Source organism: Lucilia cuprina, chromosome 3 (genome assembly GCF_022045245.1).
Source record: "Lucilia cuprina isolate Lc7/37 chromosome 3, ASM2204524v1, whole genome shotgun sequence".
Taxonomy (NCBI): domain Eukaryota; kingdom Metazoa; phylum Arthropoda; class Insecta; order Diptera; family Calliphoridae; genus Lucilia; species Lucilia cuprina.
In genome coordinates, this window is record NC_060951.1 from 53436570 (window position 1) to 53460650 (window position 24081).

The 24081-nt window shown below is 26.6% G+C and overlaps 2 protein-coding genes across 2 annotated transcripts in view; one reads left to right on the forward strand and one right to left on the reverse strand.

Annotated features, from left to right (window-relative positions):
- Positions 1–24081, reverse strand: part of LOC111675623 (probable tRNA(His) guanylyltransferase) — a 141876-nt gene that overhangs the window by 48407 nt on the left and 69388 nt on the right. The window lies entirely within an intron of this gene.
- LOC111684572 (UNC93-like protein) overlaps positions 19019–24081 on the forward strand; it is a 30861-nt gene continuing 25798 nt past the window's right edge. Inside the window, exon 1 of the mRNA XM_046946732.1 lies at positions 19019–19920. The gene's annotated coding sequence lies outside the window, so the exon portion shown is untranslated. The remainder of the gene's footprint in view (positions 19921–24081) is intronic.

The following is a 24081-nucleotide window of genomic DNA, read 5'->3' on the forward strand; positions in this document are numbered from 1 at the left end:
GTGTTACAAACGGAATGTCAAATACTATACACCACCATATTTTTTGATGGTGGATAAAAAACATGTTAGGTAGCTGACTTATAAGTGCACCCTTTTGCCCCGTATCTTAAGATTTTAAAGGTGTTGGACAAGTTTTATTTACATTTTATTCAATTATTCGAATAAAAAACTTTTGTTCGTTCAAAAATCGTGCAGTATTTTGTTATTAAAGGATTATTTTAAAGTTTATTAGGTAATTTTAAAACATTTAAGTCAAAATTGTTTCATTATTTACAAGCTTATGATCACTGATCGTTCTTTAATTATTATTTAAAAGAGCATTTTCAAAGTTATACAGTATCTTGTGCCAGTGATATGTGTGATCTGCCTTTTGCGATAGATTGATCTCAATTTAAAAATTAGTTTTGTTGTCTTTACAATTGAAAGCGAAATAAATGAAGTGATCTAGAATCGATCTTGTTTTCAAAAATTATTTTTTTTTTGAGATATTATCAAAAATTGAAGTTGAAAAAGAAGCCTTCAAAAGTAAATTGTTTGATCGAAAATCTAAATTCACTTGCAATACTTGAACGACTAATATTGTGATCATCCATATTTTTCTTAAAAATAAAAGCAATTAATTGTGTTTAAAACTTTGTTAAAATACGTTTAAATTAAAAAAACGCATTTTATTTCAAAATATCAGAAATCTTCACAAAATTAAACTACTGCTTATAAACGATATATAATAATTATTTTTTTGTTATGCTTTTTTGCCAACTGTATCTGCTAAAAATGGACTTTGTCTAAAAGTTTTTATCTGCGATTGTTCAGTATTTTTTATAGCTCAGTAGTATTTATTTTTTTATTTGCAAATATCATGCTTAATTTACACAAAAATAACATGCTTCTATTTGTTAAAGTATAAAAGGTTTATTAACGCTTTTTGCGTGTGACACTTATATGACGAAAATTTAACGCAAAAAAACAAACTACAAAAAATCCGAGGTATGAGATGAGGGTGTTTGATTAATTATTTACCTTAAACTGTATACTACGTAAAAACATCTTCACTTAATTTTTTTTATTTTTTTGTTGAACAAGTATCACACATTTTTCGACTCGTGTTAGAGTTAGTTTTATTAAAAATTTGTTTTTGTTTTTAGAGAAAAAGTCGTCTAAATGGCGTTATTAATTTTGGGTTTAACTAAACATATTTGTTTAGCTTTTTTTTATACCCTACACCACTATAGTGGGGAGGGTATTATACGTTTGTGTTGATGTTTGTAACATACAAAAATATTGCTCCAATACCCACCTTAAAGTATACCGATCGATACAGAATCATTTTTTGAGTCGATTAAGACATGTCCGTCCGTCCGTCTGTCCGGCTGGCTGGCTGGCTGGCTGTCCATGTAAACCTTGTGCGCAAGGTACAGGCCGAAATTTTCAAGATAATTTGATGAAATTTGGACCAAGCATGTTTTTTGGCACAGGGACGAAGCCTATTGAAAATGGTTGAAATCGGTCCATTATTTCACCTAGCCCCCATACAACCGTACCTCCCGATTTGAACTTTTTATGCTATAATTACGTCAAATATTCTGCTATCTCTCTAAAAATTGGCACAAATAAGTTTTTTATAAGTATAAATGATACTGCGGATTTTCGTAAGGATCGGCCTATATTTGACTCTAGCCCCCATACAAACCCCCCTTCAAAAAATGACTTAAACGTCTAAAATTGACTTGTAACCATTTGTATCGCAATGAAACTCAACAAAACTAACTGTTATTTAGAAATATATCCTTTTCCCAAATTTACCGAGGATCGGCCCATATTTGACCTATATAATGCCTTATTTAGAAATTTTAGTTTTTTATCAATAAATGGCTTAAATATTTTGGAATTATGGTAATATTCAACATAAAAGTTTCTTTACAAAAAATAAAAATTTTATAAAAAGTAAAAATTTTAAAAATATACTCATGGTGTAGGGTATTATATGGTCGGCCATGCCCGACTATACTTTCCTACTTGTTTTTTTTTTGATTAATTGCCCCCATAAGTTTGTAGCTGTTACTTGTCAGATGTCAAATGGAAAGGAGTAAAATGTTATAGAAGTGTGAAGAAAATTGTAATGATGAAAGGTTTATAATGCTTAACTAACAAGTTTTGTTAAATAAAAGATAACGTCACTTAAGATTTTAAACATCATAGAGAAATTTAAGTTATTTTTTACTATTATTCGAGAAAAATTTGTTAGTTAAGGGTTGTCGAACTTTTTTCAGTGATAACATTTTTTACATTGAGCTAGTATAGAAGAAATTAAAATATTTACTGTGATAAAACGTATTTTTTAGTTATTTAATATTTGTTATTAGATTTAAATTTTACTGTTTTTATTCTAAAAATAGTTTATAGAAATTTTATTGCTTAAAAATATTTTCAAATTAAATAAAAGCTTAACAGAAGTTATTTAGTATGACACGATCTTCTTTTTTCTCGTTTTGGTATCTTATTTAAAAAAGATTATAAAGATTGAAATGGTTTTAGGCAGAGTATTGTAGTGATCACTGATCGAGTTTCTTTTCTACAGTAGTTTACCATATTATCAAGGATATTTAATATTTTTTTTTTTATTGTGATCACTGATCGTACACCTTTTTCGCGGATTTAAGGTTTCGGTTTTTGTTAATTTTTTTAGTAAACATATCCATATATCTTTAATTTTCATATTAGAATATGATTTTTATTGTAGCGATCACTGATCAAGATTATTTTTTGGATTGAACAAGAGTTTGCCAAGTTCTTAAGAATTGTACTTTTTTAAATTTTTTATACTAAAAGTCAGTTTTTGTTACAAAAAAATATGGGTGATCACTGATCGTGTTCCTTTTTTTAAGGTCATTCGATTTTTACAGTTATTTTACACTACAAATCATTTTATGTTAGCGAAAATGAGTGATCTGTTTGGTGCTCGATCAGTGATCACTAAATCTTTAATGAAATTTTGATTGTTTTTAATTTTAAAAATTTAAATGTAATATTATATGAGTGAAATCTATATAATATTTATGGGAGATTTTAGAATTATGAGTTAATTATAATGATAATTTGTTTTTGGTAAACATATTGCTGGTTAATGATCGAGCTTTTCGCTTAATAACTTATTGTTGTAGGTTATTAAGAATTGAAATATCTTGGTGATCACTGAGTGGACTCCGTCTCCATTATAAGATATTTTTGAGATGTTTTAAAAATTTAACTTTCGATTTAAAAGTTAATGATGATCACTAATAGAGGTTATTCAAAACTTAATATCCAAAGATATTTAGGATTTGAATTTTGACGGAAATCTAGTCAGTGATATGAGTGATGAATATTTTCGAAAAATTGTGATATGATATAATATGATCGAGCTTGATTCTTACATGAAACTCTCATTTAAAAGGTATATACTTGTTTTTAAAACAACAAAAAGTCTCCCAAAATATTGAAAACCATAAAAATATTTCTTAAGATGACATTGCACATTTTAAAACCTCAACCTCTTTTTCCAAAAATAACAAGCTAATAAAAAGAAAAATCAACCAATAACATGTTTCATTATTGTAAATGCCCAACTGTCTGTCAGAGCCGACGACTAATCGATGTTCTGTGATACTGTGCTCTCAAGATCAAAAACATGGTAAAAATTTAAAATTTTTTAATTTACCATAATACCATACATAGCATTGTTGGTATTAGTTTGAGGGTACTTGTATGTATTACATTTTCTGTTATTGTTGTTGTTGTCATTTATATTAATTTCAGTTTGTGTTTTGATCGGTCTAAAATAACGCAAAGTATTGAAACCGCTTAGTACCAGTTTAAACTAGAATTTCTACGAATGTCGTCGTGGTCTTATGTATGAACATCGTACGAATGAATAAAAAACCCCCTCAACACTACTAAATCCAAAGTGAAGAAATAAAAATGGTATAAAATAAAAAAACATAAACAAGACAAAATAAAATAATAATATTAAAAAAAATGAAAGCTGTTTTTAATAATACACACTCTCGCACAAGTATCTTTAGACAAAAATTGGTATTTAGTATTAAGCCAACAAATAACAGTAAGTCGCTTAATATACCGAGAGCTGTGAATTTTTTTGGAGCAGAACTTTTAACGAACTGAATCATTGATATCTGATTTGAAATGGCTATCGTATGAGTCATCTATGACGCCAAGTTTAAAAGTTTATTTTAGTTTGATCATATCGATCGAGCTTTAAATTAATGACTTTTTAATTGATCACTTTTCTTGACTAAAAGATGAAATTTTCATTAGAAATGGGTTAGTTTTATGATTCGATTGATTATCGGACGAAAATATATATAAATGATCACGGATAAAGCTTATTTTCTTTTTAAAACACTTTTTTGATAATATATTAAGTTTTTGATCCCGATTAATTTCAGGATTAAAAAAACTTATTTGTTTAGATGTTTTAAAGGTTTTATACAAAAATCTAATTTTCTTCATAAATTCAAATGATCAAAAATGATCATAATTCAAAAGATCACAGGTTGTTTTACTTGGCTCGATGAATTAAGCGATTAATAATGAATTAGACTGATCACTGATCGTATTTACTTTCTAATTTGAGTGTTTATTTATCAAGATTATAATATGTTGGCTTAAAAGATCACTGATCGAGCTCAATTTCTTGATCAAACTCGTATTAACAAAATTATTAAAAATTTAATAAAAAATTACTTTTTGGAAAAAAAAACTATAGAGTTTCTTTATTCTATTAAAAGCCTTATTCACCAAACTTGTATTGAGGTAGTTTGCGAAACTTTTTTTTGATCATAAATCTATTTTGAGAAAAGATATTAATTTTTTAAAATTTTTTTCTAAATGTAGAGTTTTGATTACTGATCAAGGTCTTTTTTTGAGGATTTTATATTGATAGAATTAGAGCGATCACTGATCACTTATTTGAGCACTTATTTATTAAGATATTGGCTTTAATTATAACTGATCGAGTTTATTTTCTTGACCAAATTTGTATTTACTTCATTATTTTTTGCACAAAAAGTGATCGAGAATTTTTTTTCTAATAAAAACTTATTTTTGACTTTTTTTGTTAAAAAATCGGTTTGTTTGTCAAATTTTTATTAGATTTCGATTTATAGAGACTTAACTATTAATCTCCTTTATAACTATTAAAAGTTTTTTTTTTTTCAAAAGATGAGCTTTGTCAAAAAAGTTAATGTACATCGATCACTTACACTTTCCTACAAAGATCGGTTTGTTTGTCAATTCTTGTAGGTCCAATTTTGAAGTGAAGGATTAGGTATTAAATAAAAATTAATCCTCGAAAGCTGTTTTTGAGTAGTCATTTAGTTAACTTTGTTTGCTAGTTAAGCGCTCAATGGAGGTGGTTTAAAATTGAGCAAGAACTGCAAAAGTGTAAACAGCTTTAAATTAACTTATTGGATTATTAATTGACATTTGATTGCCAACTTAAAAACCCGCCCTTAGTAATTACAGACTTAACTATAATCTCCTTTATAACTACTAAAAGTTTTTATCCAAAAGATAAGTTTGTCAACTAATGTTAATGATTACCGATCATTTTTATACTTGCCTTAAACGATTGCATACATTTCAATCCTAGACTTCCACTGGCACAGATGTTCCTCATCAATGTTTATGCATTTTTGGCATATTTGCTTAGACAAGTAAAAATAAGTGTCAACAACAAAATGTTGGGTTTAGTACTTGGCTTGCCAAAAAATGTATATAGTCAAAAAATTAAATACTGGAAAATTATAGAAAAAGCTAAATACGACAAAAATATGAAATCAATAAAATTTTTAACAAATTAACTTTAAACGAAATAAGAGATAGTTAAGGTAGGAGTTGGAGGTGGTGGTACAGCTTACAGATGTTGCTGTCTTTAGGGGTGGGAGAGGGTATTGTTGTTATTTGTATTATTGCATACGTAATGATCAGCGCATTAAACACTTGTTTTAATTGTTAATTTTAATAATCAACAAAATAACTTTAAATAATTGAACAATATTTAAAAAAAAAATACAGAATTATTTACCTACTTATTCAGTCTATAAAATACGACTTGTTGGCTCGTTTAAACAAACAACTGGTTCTAGCCTGGGAGAACGTTTAATATGTATAAAATTTATTAATAAAGTTAGCAATTTATTTGTTATATTGAACTATGTTAATATTTGCAATTAAGAAATGCCTTCAATTCTATGTCACACGGTGTTAAAAACAAAGAGCTACAAATGACGTTATTGCCTTCTCCCGATGGAAAATTTTCTTTAGTGTTTTTTTTTTTCAAACTAGATAAAAGCGGTTAAAAGTTCAGGCGCTTAGTTATTAATGTTGAATAAACTTATGGATATTAGACTGATAAATTGTTTTTTCAACTTAACTTAGTTTTATTGTATCAAACATTTCTAGGCGGATTTGCTTTTTCTACTTAAACGATCAGTTACAACGATCTTTACGTAACTTTTACTATTGTATCAAACATTTAAGATCGAAATCATGTCCATATTAAGAGTGGTTTTTAAGTTATAAATATTATTCTTAATAGATTTTGGGCAATAATATCATGATTAAAGTTGGGATTTGGTTTATCGTCTATTTATTAATTTAATAAGAATTTTAAGCTTTCTAAATTTTTTATTCTAAACAAATTTACCATTCACAGGTGGAGTTTATTTATTCCTAATTGAACTTAAATGACAATTTGATACGCTACATATTCTTTTAATGATTAAAAACATCAATCATTGATTAAAATTTTAAAGATTGCTGATTTTTAATGAAATTTAATGAGCACCGATCTAGAATAAAAGTAGATCCTCATCTAGAATAAATCCTCAGGAACATGTCCATGTCTTAGTTTTATAGCAAGAAAAGTAGCGCCAGTTAAATAGCTAGTAATGTGACTGACTCCCAAGAAGCCATTTGGAGATTACTATCCTTTGACTATTTCTGACTGTCTTTTGACTGTCTCTTTGTACACTGAAAATAATCTATGCTCAACTTTACGAAAAAAATTTCGTAACTTCTATTTTCGTAATATTTAAAAAAATTTCGTGTATAATATGAAATATTATTTAATAAAACCCTTTTCTATTTTTACGAAGGTACGAAAACCTTTCGTAATATTTTTTTCTTAAATTTTAACAAAATTAAACATAATGATATTAATTATATATTATGTTTAACTACATAACTACAACATTTTTATAAAATTTAAGAAAAAGTATAGAAAATTCGTGTGAAGAATAATTTTGAACTAAAATTAGAAAATTTATTTTAAAGTGAACAAAAACGTTTGAATAAATTAAAATTTCGTAAATTTTACCATATTTATTCAAAATTTCCTTTTTTCAATTTATGTAAATTAATTTTTTCAAGAATATATTGCATTATACTAAAATATTTCGTACAATTTCGTATATATTACGAAAGAATTTAGTGGTGCGAAACAACGAACGATTCGTACAATGTACGACATTTTTCGTATATATTAGGCATGGATTTTTTTCAGTGTAGGGGGTACAGTAACGATTGACTTCCTCGTAGGACAAGTGGTAGGTTAAGTGGTCAGTTCGGGACTGTCCCATCGAACTGCTGGGTTGGTAACGAAAGGGCGAATGTAATTGCTTTAAAGGGGAAGGGAGCTAGATGGAAGCAAAACCATTTGACGCAATTTAAGCTGAATTAAAACTAACTGTGAGAGAACCCCATAAGGCCTATTGGGATAATGAATCACAAAGATCTCCTCTAAATGAGCAAGTCTGATGTAGCGCACAACAGGCCAAGTCTATTTCTTCGGATTTAATGTGGTATACATTCTCCAATAAACCCAACCTTGTGCAAAATTTAAATGATCAATGGTTTAAGTTAATTTCTTGATATTTTCTTAACTAAATGTTTGTTTTCCAATAATTCTGGTCAAACTTTTACATGATCACTGATCGTGCTTCTATAAAGTAACAAGTTTTTCTCATGTATTTTAATTTTAACATTTCATTCTTTTCATGGATTGGTTATTTTTTATAATACTCTTGCCATTGAAGCGCCTATTTGTAAAATTTTAAAGGTTTATAGATTTCTAAAGATTTTTGAATTTAAAAGAGATTTACAGTCTTTACATTTACACCACTGATCCAGCTATTCTTATCATTTAAACACTTATTATAAAGGTTTGCTGATTTCTAAAATTGTTGTATTTAAAAGAGAACCACGGTTAAGAATAAGTAATCACAGATCAAGCTCTTCTCTAATAAACTCTTTTCTTATACACCAAGGTATTAAGGATAGCTTAATGTTGATCACAGATCGAATATAGTTCCAGTTTCTCAATTAAAAACTTATTTACCAAGTTATTTTATATTTAGTGATTTTGAATGATCATAGATCGAGCCTTTATTTTGTTGATTAAAAAGTTATTTTTATCATAAAAAATTAGTTCTAAAAAAAAGGTTAAATATTTTACAGTTGTAAAACATTAAGGTCAATATTTTACAATCATATCATATTTCTATATGATCTAATTTTAGAATTAGAACACTAGAATACATAATTAATTTGATAAGTTTAAAAATTGGGAATTTTCTATAATAAAATATGTCTAATTGTAATCAATTTATTTGCCATTTTATAACCTAAAATAAAAGCAAAAACTGTGTATTGAATATTAATATAAAATAAATTAATTAAAATTGTAAATAAATTAGCAAATACTAGAAAAAAGTGTCAAACAACAACAGCATAAAACAATTAAAAATTCCTTAAGAGTTCTAAATAAGTAAATATGTATATGTTTGTATGTCTCTATAAGGTGGCGTCTAAGAAATCGCCATGACTTCTTAATACAGGCCATTTAAGTAACCTGCCAACAATTCGTAGAATTCTAGTTAAATTCTAAAGACAATAAAATTGATTTTGTAAACAAATATTTTTCTGTATTCTACTGTTTTTTTTTTGTGCGTATAAATGACCCACAATGTCGTTTGTTTATTCGTACATTGACAGTTATATATCGATAACAAATCACGTTTAATTTAAGTTACGATTAATTTATTTGCTGTTGTTGTTATTTTGGATTGGGATTTAATAAATTCTACATTGTTATTTTTTAAATATATATTTTTTCCTCTTTATGAAAATTTAATTAATATACAAAAATATATAAAATATTTTCAAAATGCATAAATATTTTGTTCGCACATTTTAAGGTGCGTGTATATATGTGTGTGTGTTAATTTGAAGTATTATTTTATTTTTATCATAAACACTAACTGAATGTTTAATTATGATTTCAAGTTCACTGTCAAGACGTTCAAAAAAAAAAAAAAATTAACAAAATATTGTAGTTATTGTTGTCAATAAGTTTAGAATTGTGATATGTGTGAGTTAAAGAAACAAACAGACAGACAGCACACTTTTGTAAAATATTAACAAATTAATAAAACAACAACAACAACGAAAAATAAAACAAACAACAAACCGCATATAAAGTGTAACAATATGTCATTGATAAAATGTATTCCATCAAAATCATAATTAAACATAATTTGTAAATTGTTATGAGTTTCAGTTTCACGGTGTTAGTTTAAGTAAAGTTTAACTTAAGGTTAGTTTTATTAAGTTTGTGTGATCACAGGTGGATCATCTAGTCTAGTCGAAATGTTCACATGAATGACAAAATTGTGCAAAATTTCTACTTTTAATAATTTCCCAGTTATCTTGTCCCCTAACTTCTAATAATTTCCCAGATATAAGAGTTTTTCTATCTAAATCATATGATAAGTTATCTAGCTCCTTTAGTTAAAGTCTACCCATTTTTCCTTTAAATGTTAACAAAGTTATTAAAGTTCTACCTCTAATATGAAAATTTCCCAGATAAACGTATTTCTATATTTAATTCATATAAGAGGTACCACGCCTCATATTGCTAATCCGCCCACCTTTTATAGTTGTCAAGTTGGTAATAAATTGAGACTCAGCTGTTACCACCCATTTTGTTCTCATGTTGTCCATTTAGATTTTAATGATTCTAGCTGTAGCAGTTTCTGAAATAAATGACTTATTTTCTATGAAGAAATAAGTAACCTATTGTTCTTTCCAGATATCCAGACGACGTGAGAACTTCGGCCCATAGTTTCCGATAAATAAGATAATAAATTTAAAAATAAATTTCTAATATTTCTTTCAAAAATAAATAGCTTTTGAACACGCAGTTTCTGGCGTACATTTCCTTCATTATGAGAAAGATAAACACGTTTCATCCCCATCCATTTGTTAGTACTTGGAGGATATTAGGACCTGATTTGATCGATTTAATCTCTGTACCATAATAACGCTATTGACCAACTTTATCTCTCCGCGATTTGGCAACCAACTGTCAATATGTATAACCCGAAGGGACCTCACCAATATTCAAATAAGACAATCCTGAAGGCTTTTGGCTCCAGATTTAAATGTTACTCTGGTCAGACCACTAAGCACAATGAGTAAATTGGCTTTTTTATTTTAAGGTTCCGATAGACCCAATGTACTGAAGTACCTCTATATACCGGATTTGTATTTCCCAGAGGGGTAGAGATCAATATCTAAGGTACGCTAAATTATTTCGAAGAAAGAGCTATTCACTGCTAGGATGTAGCCAGAAGTCCTTACTAATGTTGACTGTGGTCTCTACTAAAATGTTATGATATGATATGTTATGATTTCAGTCAGAAAGTGTACATTGATTTGAGTATTAGAGTAATTTTAAAATAAGTTAGGTTAAGTTTAAAATAAGTTAATTTAAAAAAGTGTTTTTTGATTTGAGATAAAAAATTGGATCTAGAAAGTGGAATATGTTGAGACATATTAAAAAAATCTAATATGTTTTAAAATGCTTAGTAAAAAGTGACGTAGATTTGTTTTAATCCTCAATAAAGTTTTTTTATATCATGTTATAAAGAATATAAGTGCCCGCTACGTCAATTATTATATTGCTTTATAATGATTCAAGACTTAATCATAAACTGCGACTAAAGAAAGGCGCATGGTTAAAAACCATAAACCAACTACCGTAAAACTAAATCCCCAAATTATTATGAATTTTAAATATGTTTTTCTTTGAATACTATAAAAAAAACTATAAAAACTACACAAATTAACAAATAATTACAAGTGTTTTCAATAGATCATTACCATTTGTTTATTTAATTATGTTTTTTTATTTTTACAAATAAATATTTAAATTATTACATAATGAGAATTTAAACAGCAACAACACGAATAGTAACAGTAGTAATGTTTTATTGTTTCTAATAATAAATATATAATAAAACAATAATTAACCATGATACAAAAAGCAGGTGACTCTGAATGTTATTTGCTTATAGTTATTGTTGTTGTTCTAAGTGATATTGCTAGTTTTCTAATCATTTTGTAGATTTTTTTCTAACCAAAAAGGTTGTTCTGTTGTAAATCTTTTTGTTTATTTGTTGTGTTTGTTTTTTATTATTTTTAATCGTGTTGAAAAATATTTTTATTTGTAGTTATTATGGAATGTTGTTGTATATTTTTGTGTTTTTTTCGCCTTTTTCTTATAGTTAGTGTTATTATGATTGTTGTTGTCGTTGTTGCTTGGTTTAGTTAACGCCAAGTGCATGGTCTTTAACTGCTTCAATCTAGTCTGAGTCAGTTTTTACCGGTAACTTATGTGTGTTTATTTTTAAATTGTTTTTGTTTTTATTTCGTACGATACTTTGGTTTTAATCGAATACATACTTGTGTTGTACTTTACACTCTTGCAACAATAAAAAAAATAAGAAAAACCGTTGAATACATTTACATTCGTGTTGGTAAATTTGTTGGTTTTGCAGTTCGTCGTTTTAAACTTTTTACATTGTTGCAGATATTACAACAACAAACAAAAAAACTTAAGCTTAATTTGCAATTTATCGTTATCTGAGAGTAACATAAGTGTTTGTGCAATGCGCATGTGTAACTTCTGGATTTACTCTCTTGTAATATTCAGTAGATGATGTTCAAACTCATACCAAGTTGTAAGAGTGTTTGATGTGTAATGTAAACAATTAAATGCTGAGACATTTGTGAATGGTTTGTGTAATTAGAAAATGTATTTGTTTTAAATTGGTGTTTTTTAATATATACATATGAATCTAGAACAGGCGCGGATCCACGGGAGAATAGACTAGACTATAGTATAGTCTTTAGTTTATAGTCTAATCTATATTTTAGTCTATAGTCTAGTCTATAGTCTAGTCTATAGTCTAGTCTATAATCTAGTCTATAGTCTAGTCTATAGCCTAGTCTATAGTCTAGTCTATAATCTAGTCTATAGTCTAGTCTATAGTCTAGTCTATAGTCTAGTCTATAGTCTAGTCTATAGTCTAGTCTATAGTCTAGTCTATAGTCTAGTCTATAGTCTAGTCTATAGTCTAGTCTATAGTCTAGTCTATAGTCTAGTCTAGTCTATAGTCTAGTCTATAGTCTAGTCTAGTCTATAGTCTAGTCTATAGTCTAGTACATAGTCTAGTCTATAGTTTAATCTATAGTCTGGTATATAGTCTTGTCTATAGTCTAATCTATTGTCTAGTAATTAATATATGTATGTAGTTGGTTTAAAAATACCTTTGACCAAATAACAACGCACTGTGGGACGACAAAATTTGAATGCTGGCATCCTTTTTTGTATTTCTGCATTTTACATATAAACGTTTATAAAATATAATTAAAGCTTTTCGATATTTAAATATTTTTGTATTATTTTACCATAAAACAAAACATTTAATTTTCGCTTTAAACAATTCCTTATTATTTTCAACAAATTTTCTAGAACAACGTAACACAAACGTAATAAAATTTCATATACCAGACCGAAAAAAAAATCCGAACAAATAATTCTTAAATTATTATGCAATACTCATGCCTATGACTTTGCAGATTTGTCATTGTCTGTGTTTCACAATAAATAATTAATAATTTATGTTAAACAAATAATTTTAAAAGGCTACACAGTTTAATAATTTATTAAATCAACAAACAATGAAAATAAAAGATGCTATAATTTAAAAATTTGTTTTTCGTTTAAACATTTCCCTTAATGTTAATGAAAAACACTTTGTGGCATTAACATAATATTATTGATTAAAATATAAAAATGACTTGAACAAATATTACGTGATAAAAGTGTTGCGTTTTTTCTTAAAGCGATAAAAAAAGAGAAATCTTAAGATTTTATTAATAATTTGCATATTTTTTTGTTAAATTATTTATATTTACATTATATACATATGTATATATATTTTTTCTAGAATTGACTTGATGATATTTAATTTTTTTATTTTTTGCTTAATTAGGGATTGACGCATGCGTGCGTCAATTATAATTTTTATTATTGGGATGTATAACGTATTTTTTGTTTGTTTATTTATGGAGTAATAAAATATTTGCTACAATAAAATGAACAATTAACACTCGACTAAAATCATAATGATAACCCAAATTACATTACATTGATTTTTTTTAAATTTATGTTCAATAACTAAAAATTCTTTTATAATTTTTTAATATCCCCGCAAAAACACGACAATGACTTGTTTTCCCAATAACATACATTTTTTCTATGACTGCTAAATATGGTCTTCATTACTTCCTCGCAAAAAGAGAACTTCCAAGGAAGTAGAATTTATTCCATAGAAGTACTAAAAAAGACCTGAAGAAGCTATGATTTAAACACTGGCTTGTCATAGGAGGGATGTCCTTTTTATTTGATTGCACATTCAGTAAATATGATGGATTTTTTTGACGTCAATAAACATCACTTCCACAGAAGGTAAAAAAATGTGCTTAGTGCTATTTTTGGAGTGGTGATAAATGTTATTCTTTTATAAGTACTATTCTTGCTGGGTTAGAAGGAGTCTAGTAAGGACTAATAAATTTATTTTTAGGTACTTACTTTTTAACTTTGAGCGTTTGTTTCGATTTAAAAAGATGAATGCGCTAACGAATATAGTTAGTTTGTTTTGAATGAAGGACCCAATGTGGTGTTATGTTTATAAGCATCTAATGACGCACTCTCTGGCGTGTTATGTTTACAAATTTTTATAAAAGAAATATTTTGTATTTATCTCCAAATTTTGCGAATTACTTACATTGAAGTGATTTTGTAAAAAAGGCCTTAAGTGGTCTGATTTTCAGAAAAAGTTGTACATAACGATGTTTCCTGAATTAACTTTATTTGTAGAAATACCTCAATAATTAAAAGAAAGGACATCAATTTGTTACTAGCGATTGAAGAGTTAACTCAGACATGTACGAGTAGTTTTTATGCGTGTATATTCTCAATGAGTAGTTATATTTTAAGAATCAGCTCATTCAGATAAGATCGTTTAAAAAAAGTATTACCATAGGTGCAGTTAACGCCAGTAATCACCTGCGACTGTCATTCAAATCGTAAACACGTTATCTCCCACCATGTCTTTCGTTACGATATCTCCAATAGTTCCGGAGATACCGAATTGTTTCTAAAGGCTACAGGCTGGATCTGATATAATCCCACATTTGACTAGTGGAGTGGTTCGGTCAAAACGGAGTCTCTTTAAGTCTACGCACGCATTGAACTACCACGTTAAGCATCTAACCAACTGTGAATTGGTCGATTGTTATACAATTAGGGTGTAGCACGATCAATAGTTCGAAGTAAAAACATCATCACCATACAACGCTTTCCACTATAGTGATGTAGGAAATAAATTACTGTATGGTTTATGAGTTACTCTACTTGACTCTTCGCGCGCAGTGAACTACCCCGTTAACCAACTAACCAACTCTGAGTTGGTCGCTTCTTATACATTGAGGGGGTCGAATATTACGAGGTAAAAACAACATCCCAATATATTGATGTTACATATCCCCTTTTTGCATTTGCCCTGTTAAAGCCATTATAACTTTTAGCATTTGTAACAATTTCAAGAGAATGATTTTCTTTTAATCATATTCGGTTATATGAATACAACTTCAAAATTATAATCTTTATATCTATAACTGATTTATATAATTATCAAGATTTCCGCTTCTATAAAACTTAATAAATTCAAGAAATAAAACTGTAAAGTTGTTAAAACTAAATTATAGACTCTTAAATTGCTGTGAACAAACAAAACTGTATTGACAGAAAAAAAAGCCGGCAAAAATAAACACACATGTTTAATCATATTGAAAACTTTTTGAAATAAAGTGAGATTTATTTCAAAAATTATATATTAATAAAAACGGATGTTTAACACAAAAACAAAAATACACCTTAAATAGAGGGAAGTAAAGTAATCTCGTGTAAATTCGTTTGAATTTTTGACCAAAGTTTAGAGTTGTATTCTTTCTATTCATCTCAATACAAATGATTTTAATTTTTTTTTACCAATACATCCGGTTGCGTGTGAATTTAATTGAAATATGGTTAATTTACGTTATATGTAAGTATATAACAAACAAAAAAGTAAAATCAGAATTGATATAAAATCTATAGTAGATGCAAAATTAAATATGCAAAACGGTTGTATACATTTATGAATGAAATCACAAATATGAAACAAAATAACTTTTGTTAAAAATAAAGTTCAAATGTTGAAAAAAAAAACAATTCATTCACCAACAATTTTGTTTTCAATTCAAATTTCAACGTAAAAAGAATTGTATTTACAAATTGTTTATGTTAACATTTATTGTTAATAAAGCCTTTTTAAAATCAATATTTTATTAAAAATTCAATTATTGCTGGCAGGTCTTAACAAATTATTTAAATCGATTTACAAATTAGTACAAAATTTTCCACTCTAATTCTTGTTTTTTCTTCCTCATACAAACAAATGTATTTCAGCAATTATCAAATACTAAGTAATTAAATTTAGCAACTATTTATTAATTTGCAAAATCAATAATATTATAAACAAAATTGTCTAAAATAAATAATAAACTGTTTTTAACAATTAAGGAAAATTTAACACATTCAATAATGTTTAGACTAAAATCAACATTTATCAAATTATAATGAAATCTATACTCTCTTATTGAAATAAACAAAAAATATTTGTATATGAAATAATAAATATTATTTACTTAATAAAAAGTTAATAAATCAAATTAACTTCATCATTTTAACAATTATTATTTGTTGAGTTGTTTTAATAAAAAAAAAAAAAACAACATGTGTAAGAAAACGATTAAACAATTAATCAATTTTTTTTTTAGCAAATTAACGACAATTAGTTAATGGACATTTTTTTTGGGGGGGGATGCACAAAAACGTTTTATGAATATGGGCGTGGGTTATTAAACAGAATATGATGTGATGAAGTAATATAATTAAGTAATTGTTTGGGAGAAGATTATAGTTAAGTATTATACATATATAACAAAGTAATTTGTTAAAAATTATTCTTTAAATTGGTATTACAACTAAGAAAATCTTATTCAAAATTAAAATCGATAGGATGTGTTGTTAATGATGATATTTTATATGACTCAAATGTTTCTTTTTGATTTGCTGTAGGTCACCTTTTACAAATATCGGTCCATAAATAGAGAGTTCTATCACCATAGTGCGTTTTAAACAGATGTTAATATATATTTTATTAAAAAAACTTAATTTATTATTATTTTTTTTTTTTTGTAATTTTACATCACTAATACATCATTAACATTCTTGACTCCACCGTTTATTATGTGAATAACAGAACTAACAAGTAAGGGTGTTATCCTTGGTGCATTGCCGAACTAGGTTTGCTTCTTTGATATTTACGAGATGTTATGAGTTTCTACACCACTTTAGAGCCGAGGGTTCGTAATGATGATTGTAAAATATTGGTTCAACAACCATCTTAAAGTCACAGAATCACTATCGATCAAGATGAGATTGTCCGCTCAACAGTCTGGCTGTCCAACCATTCGTCTGGTTGGTTGTCCATATAAAGCGCATGAATATAATTCTAAGATATTTGTATGAAATTTGGAACATATCGAAATCGCTTTTAGCATCTCATCAAAAATAAGGAATATTTTTACTTACTGACAAAAAAAAAAGATTTTCTAGAAGAGGATTCATACGGGAATAAGAGAAAATGTGGGGCTACCTTTAGTGTTTATAAATTAATTTTGACCTTTAAGTCATTTTCTGAAGGGGAGTTTGTTTGGGGAGAGATCTGATCTTTACAAAAAGCGGCAACGTCATTAAGACTTGTATAAAATTAAATTTTTCCTCTTTTTGTTGACATACTTGAACATTTAACATAATTATGTGTTCAAAAGCCCTATTCAGGGGATACGGTTGTATGGGGATAGGGGAAATAATGTACTGATTTCATCCAGAGAAGAAGATAATGTGGAAAATTTCATCCAATTATCTTGAAAGTAGCGAACTGTAGCATGCGCACAAGCTTCTAATGGACATACACACAAACAGACATACGGACGGACAGACTGACAAAGTTAAATCGACTCAGAAAATGGTTTTGGGTCGATTGATATACTTTAAGGTTGGTGTAGGAGTTGTATTTTTGGTGTAATATTTTTGTGTTTTATAAGCATCAGCATAAACTCATAATACTCTTCCCATTATAGTGATGTAGGGTATAAATAGATATCGTTGTAGCGATGCACCAAGAATCCAAATATCATTAAAAATTTTTATGAGGCCTACAAAATTTAAAAAATACAAAACCCTATTACCAACCTTCACTTTTCTAAAGGATTAAGCCTCTCTAAATATGAATTTAACCGTACATTGTTTGCTTTCACATCCATTAACGATGTCTGTCCGTCCGTCAACTTCAACAAATGATATCTCAGCAATTTGTATCAGGCTTTAGTTGAAAATATCTTGTTGTAGAAAGGTAAGTCAAATGTTAAACCCACAATTTAAAACTATTAGAATTCGAAGTTCTCGAAGCCCAGATGTCTTTAGAAAAGTAAACCCAAAGATCAATGTTTCTGCTTGTGTAACTGACATATAGTATTTGAACCTTGATCTGGTGGTTTGCGTGGTATAAAACCCTTCAGAATACTTGAGGAAATGCGTGTAATTTTTAAATTCTCTAACTCTTTGATGTGGTTTTTTTTGAATATTTAGATTTATAGTGCATTGTTCCAACAATTTATCATAGTCATGTTTTTAATTCTAAATAATTAAAAAATTAATATTATTCTTTAAATATTTTATTTAACTACAAAGAAAACTATTTTCTCAAAATTATCACAATAAAAAAAAATTAAAGTTTCCCAAAAACATGAAATTCACTATTTCCTACGAATTACTCATTTAGCATGATTTTTCTAAACTAAATATGATAAATAATTTCTTCATAACAAAATTTTTGCAAAATTTTTCAAATGGTAATTGTGATAAAAAAAGCAACGCAAAAAAAGCTTATCACTGTCATAAAAGCTAAAACACAGAATTATTATCTAAAAGAGATAAACAAAATTAAGAAGAAAATATGACTGTGTTGATAGTATTTTCTATTTAACATCAACGCATCATCATGGACTGACTCTTTTATGATTGTATAGTACCATATCTTAGTTTTTTTTTTTTTTTTGCTGACAGTGAGCAAAAAGATAAAGAGCAGCAGTAAAAGATAGATGTGTGTGAAAATAGATCTTTTAGCAAAGGGATCGAAAAAGAAAAAAATAAAATATAAACATTATATGATTGGCCAATTTGCACAAAAAAGAATATTTCTACCGTCAAGCCGAACTTTTACGAATACACATACTACTTTAAAAGTAGCAGGTGAGAAAAAAAGCTTTTGCTCTTCTTACTCACACTGACTAACGGGGCTGTAAATATGAAGCATACGATAAAACCATAATAAATAAGATTTAACTCTTTTTAGCGCTCTCTCTGTCTGGGCTTTGTTCAAACAGGATCTGAACGTATATTACGTTGTGACAAGTTTTAAACCAACATCAGTCCAAAGTGATCGCAACTTAAAAAAACATCTCGCTCGCAGTGATATCGAAAAAAAAACCAAACAATTGGAGACACACACTAGAAAAAACCTTCAGAGTTAAATAAACCGAGTTAAAATAATAATAATAATAAATATACTACGATATATATTTACATGTATTAACGAAAAAAAAAATTAAGAGCAAAAAAAGTTGTTGTTTTTTTAATTTTAAACAATTTGTTTACATTTGTTTTTTAGTGTAGTGTAAACGCATACTCGCATTCGCACACTCAGACATAAGAGCAACAACACAAGTTTAAACTTCGAAAATACAAAAACAGTAACGAATATTTGAATTTTGTTGAACTCAACTTGCGAAGTTAAATTTAGTATTTGAATTTAATACCGTTTTGCTACGTTTTCGAGTTGGTCGTGTTTTTACAACTTGCTCTTCAAAAAAAAAATAAAAATTCCAAACTGTTCCGTGTTCGAAAAACAAATAATTTTAAAAAGTATTTAAAGAAAAGTTTAAAAGAAATTTTAATAAAAAAAACAACAAAAGTGTAATAAAATTTCCTAAACAAGTTTTATAAAAAAATTTTAATAAATTAAAAACAAAAACATAAATATTTTTTAATAATAATATTTTTTTTTAAGAAATATAAACAAACGGAAATGTAAATCACTCGCCCCCCTTAAATTACTTGATATTAAAAATTAAAACTTATTAATATAAAGGAAATTTTTAATAATAAAAAAAATTAAAACAAAATATAAAATTAATAGTAAAAGTGTTAAATATTAATTAATTAAAACTATTTAAAACTAATAAAAATAATAATTAAACCAAAAATTACTAATTTATTTTAAACAACTCTAAAGCTGTTAAGGAACACATCTTATAACTAACAAAAAAAATAATTTATTTAAGGTAAGTGTATTTAACAGTCAAAACAAATCTGTTATAGTTTTTTGTTTTTAATTTATGTTTTTGTTGTTCTCATTAAACAATAATTAACTGAGTTTTTTGTCTCTGTTTTGATAGTAATTTAAAAAAAATGTGTAATTAATTTCTAATCTTATTGACTATAAAGACATATCTTAAGAATTCTTTTTTTTTTTGGCAAAAATTAAACAAAATAATTGTTTTGAAAAATAGTTTGAAAACATGTTGAATTGTGTTGTTTCATTTGTTTATGCTTTGTTTAATTCTAAGTAAACTGGTTTTAAGGGTGACCAGGCTAGGTTAAAAAAAAGAGAAATGTTTTGAAAAAATATATAAAAATTAATTGAATTTTTTATTAATTTTCTAAGTTTTAATTAAAAGGTTTCAAATTTATTTTTTTTAACAGTTTTTATTGTTTGTAATTTTGAAAAAAATCCATTTCAATTTACCAAACAATGCAAATTTTTATTAATATTAAAAAAATAATTAAAATTAAATTTAAATCATAAAATTTACAAAACAATAAAAACATTTTATAAATATATTTTTTGACACAAAAAAGAAGAGAAAAATATTTTTTATAAATTTTAATTCGTTTACTTTTTTTTCGTTATATTTAGCTAAGATTTAAAAAAAAATTAATTATAAAAGTTATATTTTTTTTCAAAAATGTTTTTAAATGTAAATAAAAGGGAAAAATTGGGAGTTTTAAAATTTCCATTTTAATTTTTTTACAATTTTATTATAAAATTTTTAAAAATTTTAAAATTCAAAATAATTGTCCAATTCACAATCGATGTCGTATCATTGTAGGGTTGTATGTCATAAAAATTTTTCAAATAAAATTTTTCGAAACAAAAACAAATCAATAATAAAAAATTACGACATACTACGATAAAACCGTACAACACCGATTGTGAATTGAACAAATAATACATCTAAGGTTTTAGTAGAATCGTAAAATATTAACCCATAAACTGTAAAGGTCAAACTCAAGCCATTTAATATTCGAAAACTTTCTTATAAATTATAGTGAAATATTATTTTTCTTTTTAACCGATTTAAATGAAACTTAAGAAAATATATAATCAAGAACAGTATTTATGATGACATCCAAATTAACCCTTTACCAACATGACATAATTTTGATTACCCTATATTTTTATTATTTTATAAAATGTCCGTTATAATAACAAATATTTGATGTCATCTTGTGAGCTAATGGCGAGAGTTAGAGAAACTGATATGATATTCGATGAATACATTAAAATCAGTCGAATTGGTTTTATAATTGTCCAATACGCAATCGGTGTTGTATCGTAGTTAGTCGTAATTTTGTTATTATTGATATTATGTTTTTCTTTGAACATGTTTATGATATACAACGATACGACTGCGATTGTGAAATGGACAAATATGTTTCTTCAATTTTAGAAATTAGTACTTTCTTTTTCAAAAACATCTTTTCCATTTTTGAAACTTTCAATATTTTTAAATTTCTTTTAAATCTGTCCTTTGATTGCTAGTGTAACCATCATTAACAGGTGTCCAATATAATGTCAATTTCTTGTGTCTACCTAATTCATTAAGTGCTGTCGAGTAGTCCATTACAAAAGCCGACATCGTATGACAATAATGCCTTGTTTTCCAAATTATTTTGGGACTATTGATGTCCGTCTTGAAAAATTTTAGTATTTTGTACCTCAAGCTATTTGATATGGTGCATTTAGAAATTATATTTTTTCAGAAAATAAAAGTCCGGTATTTTAGCTTTAGAAAGTAGCTCTTAAAAGAAAATGAATCTAATATTCACCACATTTTCCACTTTTATTCAATACAATAGACTATTTGGTCCCGATGTCTTATGCGAAGAGTCCTTAACAGGTTTAATCTACCTTGCTTAGATTTGGACCCAGTATTGTAAGGGTTGATTACTGTTGCTCCAGGTTGCTCTAATGAGCAAACTAGTTTTAAATCGATGATAAACGTGTTACTATTCGTAAACATATTTTTACATTGGCTGTAGATAGAGAATTCAAAATATGCCTCTACCTGATCTTGTTTAGTTTTTATGCATCTCTTATGAGAGCTGGATTACAGCAAGTTTTCTTAACGATAAGCTCAAGAGAGAAGAGCAAGATAAGAGATTACAAAAGGTTACAGTTTTGATCTTTCTATGAAATTAATTTTGTGCAAGTTTAAAGGAAAACAAGAAAACTTGCTCTAGGAAGAGTTTAGAGTCGATCTTCAATTAATATTATAAAATTGATTGTTTATTTATAAACAATTTTTAATTACTGATTAAGTCAATATTTTATGGTGATTTTTATGACTCTAAAAATTTTAAACTAAATTCATATTTAACAAAAAAATATGAATCGTAAAATTTAATTTCAAAAATGTGCGCTATAAAATCAGTCAAGGCTTTTTCTTTAGTCCGATAAAAATATGAACTGGTTTGCAAAATTCCCAAAAATGTATATATAAAAAAACTTGACTGCACTTTAAATGGCTAGTTTTGGTATATATAAAAACAGCAGTTTGATCCTGCTGAAATATCATTAAAGTTATGATAATATCAAATTATTGTCATTTATAATTCAGACTAGGTAAATAAGGTACTGATGGTGTAATTCTTTTTTACTACTCGAGATAAAGTTTTAGCACACATTTCTAATGTAGTTTTAAACAATTGCAAATTAATAGGGTACTTTTTCTAGAATTTTATAACATTTTCTAAAACATTAACTTTCTACAATAGACAATCTCGATTTGAAAAATAATTATAATAAACCCCACACAGACTTAAAGATATAAATCTACAAAAGTTGTAAAATTCCCATAAAAAATACAGACGAAAAAATGGCAACAATCTAGCGGAAGTTTTCAAACAACAAAACTTTAAACTAATTTTGTAAAAAAAAATTCTAAACTACACTCATAATAATCATTAATAATATACATATATTTTTTTATTTATTTATATTTGTTAAAACAGTAGCGACCATTAGAATTTTTCTCACAAATAAATTATAGTTTATGAACAAAAACAAACAAATTATTTTAAAAGTTAAATTAAAAAAAAAAAACTCACAAAAGAGTTAAAGTTTTTGCTAGATCAAATAAATAAACAACAAGAAAATTAATTAAATTTTTAACAATAGTTTTATTTCTTAAAGAGAAATCTTTTATTATTAAAATATTTTAGAATTTAGAAAATCTTTAGTGAAACATAATTAGCAATAATGATATAATCTAAATTAGTTTTTTTATTTGTAGTTTTTTTGTTGTTGTTGTTGTTGTTATTATTTTTGTTTATATATATTTTATTGTATTTTTAAATTTTATTTATTATATTTAGTTTTGACATGCAAACTACTAGTTATTTAATACAATTAATAAACGTCAGAAAAAGCAACAAAACAACAACGACATATTATCATAAACATTTTAAAATGTTTTAGATTTTAGATAATTTAAATATTAAAATATTTGATTAATATTCTTGTTATCAAAACTTAAAAAAAGTGTTAAACTTTTTTGCTAGAGATAGGGTAGCCTGACACAGAACTAGTAACCTGATTGTTTGGTTTTTGGAGTGGATAGAGAGTGATCGACTTAAATTGAAAAGTTTTCATAAAACTAAATCTGTGCAGTAGTTTAAGAGATCTAACTTTGTTTCTTTTTATAAAAAATATGCTAATCTTTAATAAGTTTTCATGAGTTTTCCTCTAAAAAATAAAGGAATTTCTGGTAATTTCTAAAATTTGTTTAACAAAAGTTTCTATTTTAATTTTATTTTATTAAAAAGTTTGTATTTTTTTTAAATAAATACTTCCCTCTTATTTGTGTTCATTGCGCTTTTTATCTGATAAATAATGAGAGAAACAAAGCAAAAAAAAAAAAAAAATAACACAAAAATTAATTGAAAAATATGTAAAAACACACATTGTTTTTTTTTCATTAGTCAATAACAAAAGTTAAAAAAAGTTAAAATACTTCTATTTGTAAGACCATTTAACAAATTGCAATTTAAGGTGACCAGACTATAGACTAGACTATAGACTAGACTATAGACTAGACTATAGACTAGACTATAGACTAGACTATAGACTAGACTATAGACTAGACTATAGACTAGACTAT